The sequence below is a fragment of the Mesoplodon bidens genome (genome assembly GCF_964165515.1).
Source record: "Mesoplodon bidens genome assembly, chromosome: 6".
NCBI classification, from domain to species: domain Eukaryota; kingdom Metazoa; phylum Chordata; class Mammalia; order Artiodactyla; family Ziphiidae; genus Mesoplodon; species Mesoplodon bidens.
The window spans coordinates 31865097-31877863 of NC_138162.1; the positions used below are offsets into that span (position 1 = coordinate 31865097).

At 42.2% G+C, this 12767-nt stretch overlaps 1 long non-coding RNA gene across 1 annotated transcript in view; it reads left to right on the forward strand.

The window, feature by feature from the left end:
* Positions 1-2998: 2998 nt before the first annotated feature.
* The window catches only part of LOC308619500, a 111890-nt gene continuing 102121 nt past the window's right edge, over positions 2999-12767 (forward strand). The window contains exon 1 of the long non-coding RNA XR_014016192.1: positions 2999-3104. This is a non-coding gene — a long non-coding RNA (uncharacterized lncRNA). The remainder of the gene's footprint in view (positions 3105-12767) is intronic.

Here is a 12767-nt window from a genome sequence, read left to right on the forward strand (position 1 = left end):
AGTCCTGGAGGTTTTTTTTCCTGGACAACAATCATAACTGCTCTTTCTGATGTTGATACACTGGGTGTTGGAATCGCCTAGATGCTTCTATTGCCGATTTAGGTTTTATCTACAATAAACAGCTAATATCATTATCTTAATTTACTACAGCATTTGTATGCACTCGGCGCTTTTTGTAGTCTACTTGCCTAGTGAGTCTGACCTGCGGAATTTTCCTTGTCTCAAGGGGAACATATTGACTTACCGCCAGGCTTCTGGCTGTCACAGACAGAGCTTCTGCTGAACTGACAGATGAACGGGGCAGATCCCTTGGAGGCGTGGACGACAGGCCTTCTCACAGTGCATCAGCTACCTGGTTGCTCACCATTATTTCTCAAATCATCTTGAGAGGGACGGCCTCCACCCTTCTTGTTATATTGACAGGCTCACCATCTGTAGAGGGAATTCCCCACAAATAAAAGCACTCCCTCTAGAAACAAGTTCACCTTTCCATCTTCTCACTCAGGCTCGATTAGTTGAAGCACCTTTGATTTTTAGGTACATTATGTTTGGTGACATGTATTCTTTTGTTTTTAAAAAGCAAGGTGTCAATTGTCAACTGAACAAGTTATAAAACGCCTCTCTTAACTGCTCCCCAGATCAGTAGTCAAAAAAGTCAGGAAAGAGAGGAACGAACATTAAGGGGAGGATCTGGAAGCCCAATCAAGATAAAGTGATTCCAAAGGAGTGTCACCTTCCTGTAAAGGAGATGGAGCCCTCTGCCCAGATGGAATTGCAGGCCTGCCTGATGCTGAGCTGGGCAGAGACGCAGATGAGATTGTTGAGATGCTGTCAGCCATGTTTGCAGTATGAGGGGAGCCAAGAGGTACTAGGTGACTGAGCCAATATCTTGATTTCCAAAAGCTTTAGAAAACTTGAAGATGCTTCTGATCTTTAAATAGATTAAGTGAAAAATTTTGAGCAATTACAAAAGGCATAGAGATCCCTATGGGACTCCCTATGGGACTTAGCAAAAATCCCTAAGAATAAATTATGCCCTCATTTCATTTTGTGGATCAAATCTTGCTCATTTATAAAATCCTGTAGTCACAAGAGTAGGATATTTGAGCTGGGTGCTTTATAAAACCTTAAAGTAAAGATGAAAACAGAGCTTGATGGTTTTCAATTTGGTGGATATGTAATTGGTAGAGTGTCGCAGTGGCTGTCAGAAGGGAGATCCCTGGAGAAACAGTGAAACTTCAGGTCATTGATCTGGCTCAGGCCAACTATCTTTTTATTGAGATAGGTGAAGACTTATTTGTTGAAGTGGCAGCTGATATGGAGCCAGAAGGAATCATAAAGAACATGTCTTATATCAAAATTAGATATCAAAAAATGCAACAAACTAGAGGGATGACATTTAACATAGATAATGGAAAGTTTCATACTCCAATATAAGTGTGGCTTCATGTGAAAATTAAACCTTTGCAAAAAAGACAGATGATTTGGGTAAATACAGTCAATGTGAAAGGCTGCTGATTCTTCTGGCCCCACCCAAAAGATTCCTGCAAGATGTTGTTCAGCCAAGTCAGTCTCTTCAAAGAGGTGGTCAAGTATTCCTTTGGCTCTCCCATACCTTCTAAGTTATGCTAAAAGAACTCATAGTTATACCCTATATTTATATATACTACTATATGATTTTATATATGCACATGTTCCAGCATATAATGGATGCTCAAAATATATTCATGGATTGAGGTTCTGAATCATTTAAATTCTGTTGCTCCGTTGAGTAGTCCATGCTGCCTTCATCATATGCACTTCTGCCCTGGGACATACCTTGTTTGTATCTCCTTTGGCAGAAACCTTTCAGTGTCTTAGTAAAATACTAGTGAGAATTAATATCCTAAGTCAAACTTCTGATATTAATTTTTTATACCAATATTCTTTAAGTCATTTGGCAAGGTGAGGCTCATCATCAATTAATGTTTCTCAAACATACAAACATACTTCCAGTGTCCCAAGTATTGGAGATCAAAAACTCAGGTGTACAGACACCCCTTGACATGACCAGTGGCTAAATTCCTTACAAAGAAGGCCAGCCAAAACTGATCTGCCCAAAGCAATTTGCCAATAGAGTAATGGCACAGAAGAGATTTAGGATATTTCAGCCACTCTAGAGGGATATCACTATTTCTATTTAATCTATAGTTACTTAAGCTGGACTTATTTAATAAGTATACAGGGTGAGAGGTGATGTAAACAGAGGAAGAGTTGGAGGTGATAAATCAGCTTCCTTGTACTGCCACAGGTTTGATGGCGATGGGTCATATCACGTCTTCGGATTTTTCTTTCTATGCTTAAATAAATTAAAAATTGTGAACAGTGAAGCATGTGCCACGTTGCTCTGTGTAGCTGTGGAATCACAAGCAGTTAATGTGAGAAAGAAACCCACAGTGCAGAAAAGCACAAACACAGCACAAATGCATCTCACTTGACAGGCAATGGAGAAATGAACAGGGTAAAAGATGGATACTAGAACGTTGTCATTCACCAGAAATTACGGTCTCAGGTACTGCGGTGCCCACCTACCATGGTATTTGCCACACGTTACGTTGCATCACTGTATTATTTCACTAAAAGGCCTAAATAAAATTATGTATATATCAAATATGTAAAACACAAATGTATCTAGACCAAGAAGTGCCTGTGTAAGCTTTTATAAAAATAGTCGTAGATCCAAGAAATGTTTATTTTCATTTGTCCAGGTTTGAGATGTAATGTGAGCAGAGTATATGAGTATCATAGATTTTCAGTCTCAAATTAGAACATTCTTTTCTGGTGTCATCACAAACCAGCAGTGTGCATGGAATCCTAGTATTGACACCCAAGCTATTTCTCTTCAAGTTACTCTTAACTAAGTAGCAGCCAAGACATTCTTTGCCAGATCATGTGTCTTGCGTTAGTTTGGAAAACATGTACATTGAACATTTCCTTCCTCCCTCCCATCTTGATAACTTCCTTCTTTCTTCCCCACTGTGATAGGTGCTGTGAACCTGGTGGGAAAGAAGAGACATGTAGAGCAATTATCACAACACAGTACGGTCTGTGCCATCATCTTAAAGGTATGTACGGAATTTCAAGGGCACACAGATTTGGGGAGTGGGGTCTGTTCCCTGAGGGTTTCCTGAAACAGCTAGCCATTAGGTGGAGTCTTGAGGCTAGTTTGTTATTTTCAAGATTCAAATGAAACATCAAGCTCTGGAAGGATTTTTCCACATTTCTAGTCTTTCTTTAAGATACAAGCAAAGAGCTAAAATTTACTTTTGTGGCTAAGTTGGCTCATTCTCTTTTGCTCTCTGTCAACTCTGCTTTTCATTAGAAATAAATTTGAAAAATCCAAAAGCGTGTTAATCTGGTTGCTAAGCTCAATTACTGAAAAAGAACAAGTCAAGATCTTCTCGTAAGGAATATTGAGCAAATAAATGGAAACAAAACTTCTTAATGGTGTGGTAGTGGTGGGTGGAGGGAATTCCTTTTTTTTTTTTTTTTTTGTCCTGCAGAGAAGTAAGCAGGGGTGGAAGATGCCATAGTTGAGTATTTGGAAGGTCTTGCCTACAGCTGTGCAGCTAAGTCACGGTTGACAGTGTGAAGGAGTTGTAAGGAGGTAGATTGCACTCAGCTGGGGGAGGAATAGCAGATGAGTCATTAATATCATCTGTGTATTACAATAGGACAGCTCAAGATCTGGATTTGAAACACTAAATGTGTCACCCTCACCTTACTTTGGTACAGTAATGGAAAAGCCGGATAGAGCTGAGTAGAGAAATGTGGTAGGAAAATAATGGGACATTAGTCCGATTCTTGATTCATCAGCTATTAATAACATGACCTTTCACTGCCTATTAAACCTTTAGGACTCATACTCCTCGTCAGTGCAATGTTGGAGGGTGACGGAAGGGTTTATAATAAATTATCTCTAATAGCGAATCTAATTTAGAACTTTTCACCAAATCACCAAAGGAGAGTTCAATTTAATTCCTGTACGTTCACTGCATGTACTGTTCTCCTATGAAATCTTCATGTATAGATGTAAACATACATATCTGGAAATGATGTAGAAGGCATATTATACCCCAGAGCTAATAAGGGTTCACTGATTCTCTGTCTTGCCTCTATGTACCTCAAACATACAATTTCAAACCTTTTGTCCAAACCCATTTCCAATTACTCACCTTCAGGCATTTCCCATCTCAGGCAATTCTCACAGTTGTCTGAAAATATCGGGCATATTTTCACCTCTGTCTCTTGACTTGTTTTCTTAGAAAGTTCTGTAGCTCAGTGATGCCCATATTCAAATCCAGCCCATCCTTCAAGGTCCATCATACTGGAACTATTTCCACGAGCCAAACCTGACTACCTCCTCTCTGAAGCTGAGAGGGGTCTCAGCTCTCCTGAAGGCCACCCAGCTCTCTTAACAGCACTTGCCTGTTTGCTGCCTTGCCTTAGATTCATCTGTCTAAATATCTGTTTCCTTATTAAAGAGGGACTGGATCTTATTTATGTGTACGTTCCCAGAGCTTATCAGAGTGCTTGGAACATGATGGACAACCAGCATGCTGGGGCAATAGAATCAGGGAAAGATTGTCTTTTTAAGTAGACACTCATTTAGAGTGAAGGTGTGAGCCCTATCACCAGCACGAGGCTGTACATGATCTTTTCCACCTTCTGCTCCAACCATACTGGCCACCTTGCTTTCTACTGCTGAAGCTGGTCCAAGTCTTTTCCTGCCTTAGGGCATTTGCTTCAGTTGTTTCCCCTGCCTTCAGGCTCTTCCCCAGATAACAGCAAATCCTTCTTCTCTCTTCCACCAGCTCTCTGCTCGGGGAGGCCTTCTCTGACCACCCTATATAAAATGGCAATTTATAGAACTCTCCATTCCTTATCTCTTTCATTTGTCTCCATAGTACTCATGACTATTTTTCATAATATGTATTTATTTGTTTGCTAGCCGTTTGTTCCATCAGAATGGAAGGGCAGGAGGGCAGAATTTGTGTTCACTGCTTCCCCCCCACTGCCTAAAACTATGCCTGGTGCATATTAAACCCTGTGGGTCCTTCCTCCAGAATCTGCTTATTCTCATGAGCGTGTCTGAGGTTTCTCTAGACTCATGCCAGCTTGAAGTCAATGCTGCTTTCTTGCTTCTGGGCCCTTACGTCTACTTCCACAGTCTCCTATACCGTACACCTCAAGTTAAGAACCACTGATCTAGTGGAACAGGAACGTATGAACTACAGCAGTAGCCATAAGATTCATAATATATATTAAAAGAATGGAGGGCTTCCCTGGTGGCGCAGTGGTTGAGAGTCTGCCTGCCAATGCAGGGGACGTGGGTTCGTGCCCCGGTCCGGGAAGATCCCACATGCCGCGGAGCGGCTGGGCCCGTGAGCCATGGCCGCTGAGCCTGCGTGTCCGGAGCCTGTGCTGTGCAACAGGAGAGGCCACAACAGTGAGAGGCCCGCGTAATGCAAAAAAAAAAAAAAAAAAAAAACCATGTTAGTCCTGCTGAGTCAAAAATTGTGAATTGGGTTTTAGGGGCTTCCCTGGTGGCGCAGTGGTTGAGAGTCCGCCTGCCGATGCAGGGCACACGGGTTCGTGCCCCGGTCCGGGAAGATCCCACGTGCCGCGGAGCGGCTGGGCCCGTGAGCCATGGCCGCTGAGCCTGCGCGTCCGGAGCCTGTGCTCCGCAACGGGAGAGGCCACAACAGTGAGAGTCCCGCGTACCGCAAAAAAAAAAAAAAAAAAAAAAAAAAAGAATGGAGAGAGATAAATAACTGAAGGAAAAATAAGTAAAAGCATATGGTTTTTATAGAGAACCCCATAATCAGAAATAGAGTGTAATGGGGCTTCCCTGGTGGCGCAGTGGTTGAGAGTCTGCTTGCCGATGCAGGGGACGCTGGTTCGTGCCCCGGTCCGGGAGGATCCTACATGCTGCAGAGCGGCTGGGCCCGTGGGCTATGGCTGCTGGGCCTGCGCTTCCAGAGCCTGTGCTCCACAACGGGAGAGGCCACAGCAGTGAGAGGCCCGCGTACCACAAAAAAAAAGAAATAGAGCATAATGAAGCCTATTCGTTACTGATAATACATTTTAGTTTAAAAGAGGGCTAATAGCTGGTGGTTAGTTTGGGCACAGTGACTCAAGTGAGACTCAAGGATACATGGAAGCTTTAGTAAGTAGTTTCCATGTTCAAAGCATGCTAGTGACTTCAAAGGGGCTTTATGGATTCTGCTCTTAAGAAGTTTATGTTAATGATATGGTACATACTTATTTTTTGGTAAGAAATCCTTTGGAATGATCCATTAAACTTTACCTTGATCTTATAAAGTAATTTAATATGTAAGGTTAAAATTGTTCATAGATTCAGTGACAGTTACACCGGGTCCACTTCTTTTAGAATGACCCTAATCTGCACTCAGACCCATAATTACTTGGAACCACTGGCCTCTTAGTTTCTATTTCTGGCTGATTTTATATGATTTTGCTTTTTGTTTTTTCCATAAAAATCTGAAACGGGTTGCAACCTGATCAGATGGGCCATATTTGGCTGTTGGGTACTCATATTGTAAAACACAAGTGATAAAGGCTTTGAAGAGCTAAGATGCATGGGTGAAGGAGAGAGAAGAGGAGAAGACAACTTTTAAATCTATTTATTGAACAAGTATTTATTGAGCATCTTCTATGTACCAGCACTGCCTGGGTACTAAGCATATAAAGATAATTGAGGCATATTTCCTGTCCTTGTCTAGATTTTGAACCTATATCATGGGGAAACAAAGAAGAAAGCAAAGAACACCGAGTAGAGAAAAGATTACAGGTTAAGACTTCGGCTTGTTGAATTTGGGATGAAAGCAATACATCCAAATGGTCTTTACTGTGCTTTTGATATGAGTCGAAAAGTCTAAGTTTTGTGGGGAAAATGCAGTGAATAAAAAGATAGACCAGCATGACATGGATGTGAAAAGTCTGTTTTCTATTGGGAAGTATACATTTGATACTTTATGGATGAGAGAAGGGTTTTTCTTTTTTTTTTTTTTCCTTTTTCCTAATTTAAGTTAGGACTTCTTGCCAAGTTTCTGCTTAGGAATTCTGAACTGAACTTCAAATGTTTAGGGGCTTCTGTTTTAAACACATTTGGAGTTGTGGCTTCTTGTTCAAGGAAGAAACCCCTTCAAGTACATCAAAGAGCTGTGAAAAAAGATACAGTGTGTTGACAATTTTTGCAAGGGCATCAAAACCAGAAAAATTTCTCTGCTGTACACACATATTTCAAAGTTAGGGGGGACGGTTTCTGGTGAGAGTCTTCTGTTGCTGTATTAAACCCCCAATACTTGGCAAATAACACATTCGTTGTACCTAAAATATGTCTTGGCTCACCTAGCAATTTCAAGCCAAGGTCTAGAAGATGTTTTCTCTGGTGGGTAACCTTTAAATAAATTGTGAGGCTTCTCATTGCTCGACCCAAGTCAGAAGAGTCAGGAAACAGGATCAGGGGGAGGAATCTTCCCAAAACATCACAAGCCATTTGACCCAGAGCCTTGGAGAAGCTGCTTACAAATTCAAGTTAAATCATAGTGGGCAGGATCTCGTGGGGGGATGATGGAAGAAGATGGCCTGTGTTGGTTCAAGACCCATTTTACTCCTTCATCCTTGATGACCTGGTAAAAGCAGGTACAGAATAAAATCCACACCTGCAAGGGATAAACCACTATTAAATTCTTGGTAGAGGAGCCCGGGCATCATGTTCACAAAGATGGGGTCTGGAGCCCCAGCTCCATCACTTGGTATCTGGGAAGGTTTCCCTGACCTCCTGAAGCCTCTGTTTTCTCATTTGGAAAATGGAAGCAATAATGCCAACATTTCCAAGTTGTTGCTTGAATGAATGAATGTTGGATATAAAGTGCCTAGCAGATTACTTGATGCTTAGAAAGAGCTCAATAAATGCCACCCCACTCCCACCTCCCTTTGTTCTTTCCCTTGAGGGGATAAAATCATCTTAGGCCTAGTTTAGGTTAAAATGAGGATGTCAAATTAAGAAATCAAAGAGGCAATGATTTTGTATGCCTGTTCCAGCACTGTGACCACTAGCGATGTGACCTGAGGCAAGTCACTTAACCTCTCTCACCTCCGTTTTCTCCCCTACAAATGAAGTTAACAAATGCTTGTAAATTATAATAAAAGATCAGGTTAAACTCCTAGGCAGGAAAGCAAATGGTCAAGAAGGTTGGCTCTAGAGTTAGGCTTCCTAAATTCCAGCCTGGGCTCCAAAACTTACTTGCTCTATGACTTTGGCTTAGTTACCAAAGATCATTGTGTCTCAGTTTCCTTATCTGCTAAATAGAGATCATAATAGTTTATGCCCCATAGATATGAAGAGTAAATCAGAGAATGCATGTAAAACATTTAGCATATGCCTGGCACATAGTAAGTGCTCAATATGTACTTTTATTATCTCAAGAGAACTCTGGTGGAAAGCTTGTGGCTTGTGACCAAAGAATAAAGATAGAATTAGTAGGGAAAGCTTAAAGTGTGATTTCAAACGACTCCAGCCTAGAAAGCCTGAATAGACCTTTCAGATTTCGATTCTCTAGTGGAATATAGCCTACTGGGTTGTGTTTGGGAACCATTTTGGGAACAGCAACGACTTATATTGTTAACAGAACAGCTCATTCCTCTCAGCCTCTCTCTATGGAGCCGACCTTCTTGAAACAGATGGGCCTCCAATCAGGATCCTTTGGAAGAGTGTTGGGATTGCCCTAGTTTGGAGTAGTTTATCTACAGCTTAAGAAACCTGCCCTACAATAATCACCAAGACTTTCAAGCCCTGACAGTATAGAGGATCTCAATTTAATACTGTTGTTGAGTAACCGAAGTATGAAATACTCTGGTTCCAGTTCTGTTGCCCAAATAAACTTACATGGAGTTCAAACCTGAACAGTTAAGCAGTAAGAGTTGCTAGCCGTGTCCCCTTGTGTAGCCTTACTAAGGGCGGTGGTGATGTCCTCAGCATTGCTGTGAGTGACGAATCCAATTCATTGCAGTTTCCTGCTTGCTGCTGTCTAGACTCTCTCTATAAAGGAGTTCCAAGGAAGGAAATGGCTATGGCCACCTGCAGTGTGACCAGAGAAAAGAGGGCATAATCAGGGCCAGAGCGAGTCCTTTAGAAGACTTCTGTGCTAAAAATATGTGTCCCACCTCCACTGCCACCACTATTCCCCACATTATATGCAATGGAAAACAAAGGTAAATTATAAAATAAGTGTATCCAAATCCAACAAAGTTCTGATTTTTCCATGATGATTTTAAAATGTGTCTACACGTACTTTTTTAAAAATCCCTGCTTTTTTGGTGCTCAGAGCACATGTTAGTTTGCCATTCATCATCAAGCCCTAGCTGATTATCCTGGTGACCCTGATCTTGGGATCACCATCCAGAGAAAGTGTGTGAGGTATCTGGGAAGCGATTATCCCTCTGATAAAAGACTATAATTAACTAAGTGGGTGGATCATTTGTTAAGTATGTGCTTTTCCCAAAGGAAGGTCAGAGGTGGTATGAAATAGGGGTGACATCTCCCTATGAGTACAAGTCCTTGGCAGAAACCCAAGACTTTGGAGTGAGCACACGTTAGTTCAGGACTCTGGATTTTGGAATTAACCTCTTAACTGGTTTCCTTTACCCTAGTCTTTCTTATTTCCAATAGACTACATTGTTGCCGGAGTGATCTCTTTAAAAACGTGACCACGATAGTCCTCTGTTTAGAACACTTTATGTGAAGTCTCACCATTGCCTACAGAATAAAGATAAACTCCTTTGTACCTCAAGGTTCTTTACAACATACTTCTTCCTACCTATTGAGTCCCGTCTCTCCCTATGGCCCCAGCTGACCCTGTGCTGTAGCCACGCACAGACCTCCTTCCTAATCTCTACATTGTTTCCACTGTTGCTCCATCCAACTGGTACGCTACCCGTCACCTCTCAGAACCCAGCCCCTATGCCCCTTCCTGTGGCCTGGGTTCCCTGATTCTCCAGACAGACTCACTGTCTCACTTCTTTGTGCCCCACACACTTGGTTCAATCTCTGTGGTCACACTTCTGCTATAACCTTTCAGACATGGTGATTTACGTGTCTGCATCCTTGTTTTGCAACTGTGAGCTTGAGGGCTGGACCAGGCTTGGTTCATTTGGGTATCTTCATTGACTTTACAATGCCCAGCACACAGTAGATGCAAAATAATATTTGCTGGATAAATGCAATAACTAGTCATAAACTGGCACTAATACAATATTACCAACCTCCATGAAGGCAGAAACCATGTAGCTGGCACTTGGTTGAATGAATGAGTGAGGGAATGAAAAGCTCATAGAGCTGTTGTGAAAATCAAAAGGAACACTGTGGAAGCTTTGTGAACCATGTATGGCTGGGCCTGGGCAAGAGGCTGTTACTGTGATTGCAATGAGCACAGTCCCCTGGCTTTCATAGCAGTGTGGCCAGGTACAAAGGGCCATAGGAGCCAGCGCTTAGCTGCCTGACCGTCACCCCAGGTAAGGAAAAGGCAGTGTTCCATTGACTGGATGTGTAATGGGGTGAAAGTGAACCTGCTGCTATTTCTTTCACAGCTTGTGAAGGCTGTAATGAAAAGATCTGAGAAACTCTTTTGCCCTAGTCCTGGAAGAAGGGTGTCATAAATGTCCAATCAGTTCCTGATTGCCACATTGGTACAGGGACTCCACAGCAACAAGTCACTGAAACATAGCTAATCAGAAGCACACCTGTTGAAAAAGCAACTTAGCCTCTCTTATTTCTCTAATTGAGTAGCAAATTAGAATAACAAAAACCACCATTAATGGTACTCTGTCATACATGACGCAAGAATCTCATTTGATGTCCACCCAAACATAAAAATGAGTGTATTGTCATCATTTTAGGGAAAATAGTGCTCAGTCAGGTTAAGAGCTTTTCCCAAAATCACTCTGTGTGTCAGTCAGCTTTCACTGTGTTATACTGAGGTAACAAACACCCCCAATGTCTCAATGTCTTGGAACAACAAGCCTTTAATTCTTAATCATATTACATTCCTAGTGCAGTGTCTGAAGGCAGCTTTGGCTCTGCCCTATGGGTCTTCTTTATTCCAGAACCCAGACTAAAAAACAATCCTGATTTGGGGTATATTATTCCCATGGCAGAGAGAAAAGAGCAATGGCTCCCCTCCCAAAGACTCTTAAAGTTCCTTTGGATTGTGGCATACATTGCTTCGACTCACATTCCATTGGCCAAAGCAAGTCATACGGCCAAGCTTGAAGTCCAGGTCATAGGAGTGAGGGCTTCTCCCATAGATAGACATCCCAAGTCCCATGGCAATGGACAGGAAGGAATAATTGGGAAGGAATCATTAGGGTCAATAAGAAAACCATCTATAAGTGACAGAGCTGGGTTTAAAACTAAAGTTCTCCCTTATCCACATTCCAAGTTCTTTCCACCATACCAAGTGATCTCTAATGGGAGCCTCAGTGCAGATTTATTGACCTTGATGACAGGAGCCCTGAGTAAAACTCCAAGGCTTGATTCCTGCAAGTGCAGGAGAAGGAAGAACTAAGGACCCCATCTTGTCACTTAACAGAACAGGATTGCAAGTGTGTGTCAGGGAAGTCTTGCACTGTTGTCTGTCAGTGTAATTGGGATGAAAAACCTACTCTCTCTCTGCAGCCCTTATTGCTCCAGTAAATCTCCCACTGTACCTCCCATTACCCCTCGCTTAAAGCACCGATTATTCCTTTATTAGAGCTCAGCCACAAGTAGGCCATGAATTTTTATGGCTTTTCCGGATCTCATAAGGCAATGAGACTCATCCATTTAAGCACAGTCACTAAAGTCTACCGCAGGTTTATGACCTGATGTAGCATTTCACCGCTGTTTAAAAAGAAGCCGCACCCACTCATCCCTTCTTGGAACTTTTCATTTCCTCCTTGAAAGAAAGAAAATTTCAGTTTCCCACTTTCAACCCCCCTAATGGTTCCCTTGAGATGTGGCCAGGGTGAAATGCCACCGTTGACTAAAATCTGAATGTACCCACTTTGGGCGTCACTTCTACCTGGGGGCGGCGGGGAACCCAAACTTCTTCCAGCCTCCTCCAGTTCCATTGGAATGTTTATTCTGTTTGATTAACATGTACCTACCTTCGGCAGTTTATTCACGAAGCATTAACTGCATAACTACTGTATGTCAGATAATGTGCCAGGCATGACGCAGCTTCTGATCATATTGCTGTGGGCTGCCCCTCTGTGAGGAAACGAGGAAAGAGAGAAGACACTGCTGTTTCTTGAGGGACTTCAAAGCAATTTCATGTACACTGTCTCATTTGACTATGTCTATGACCTTCACCATTGTCCAGGGTTATCTCACCTTGGGCATGGCACAGCTGAGAAGTCCTTGAGTTTTGTTTGGAGCCTCAAGAATATGGTTGAGCACTGTTGGTTGTGTGGCTCTGAACCCAGAGCTCAGCTCATGGAGAAAGAAACACAATCCTCCAAGCAGTTCAATTTCTGAAAATAACCACTGTATTTGCTATTAGCAAACTTCTTCTAAGAACATCCTGCCATCAAATAACTACTCTTAGCTTCCACATCATGAGATTGTTTTCCCCTGAGTTTTTCCCCCCATAAATTAGAGATGTTCATTTCCATAGTTACTGGAATTTTCCTTCTGGATTTCCACAGGTAGTTTTCAACTCAAC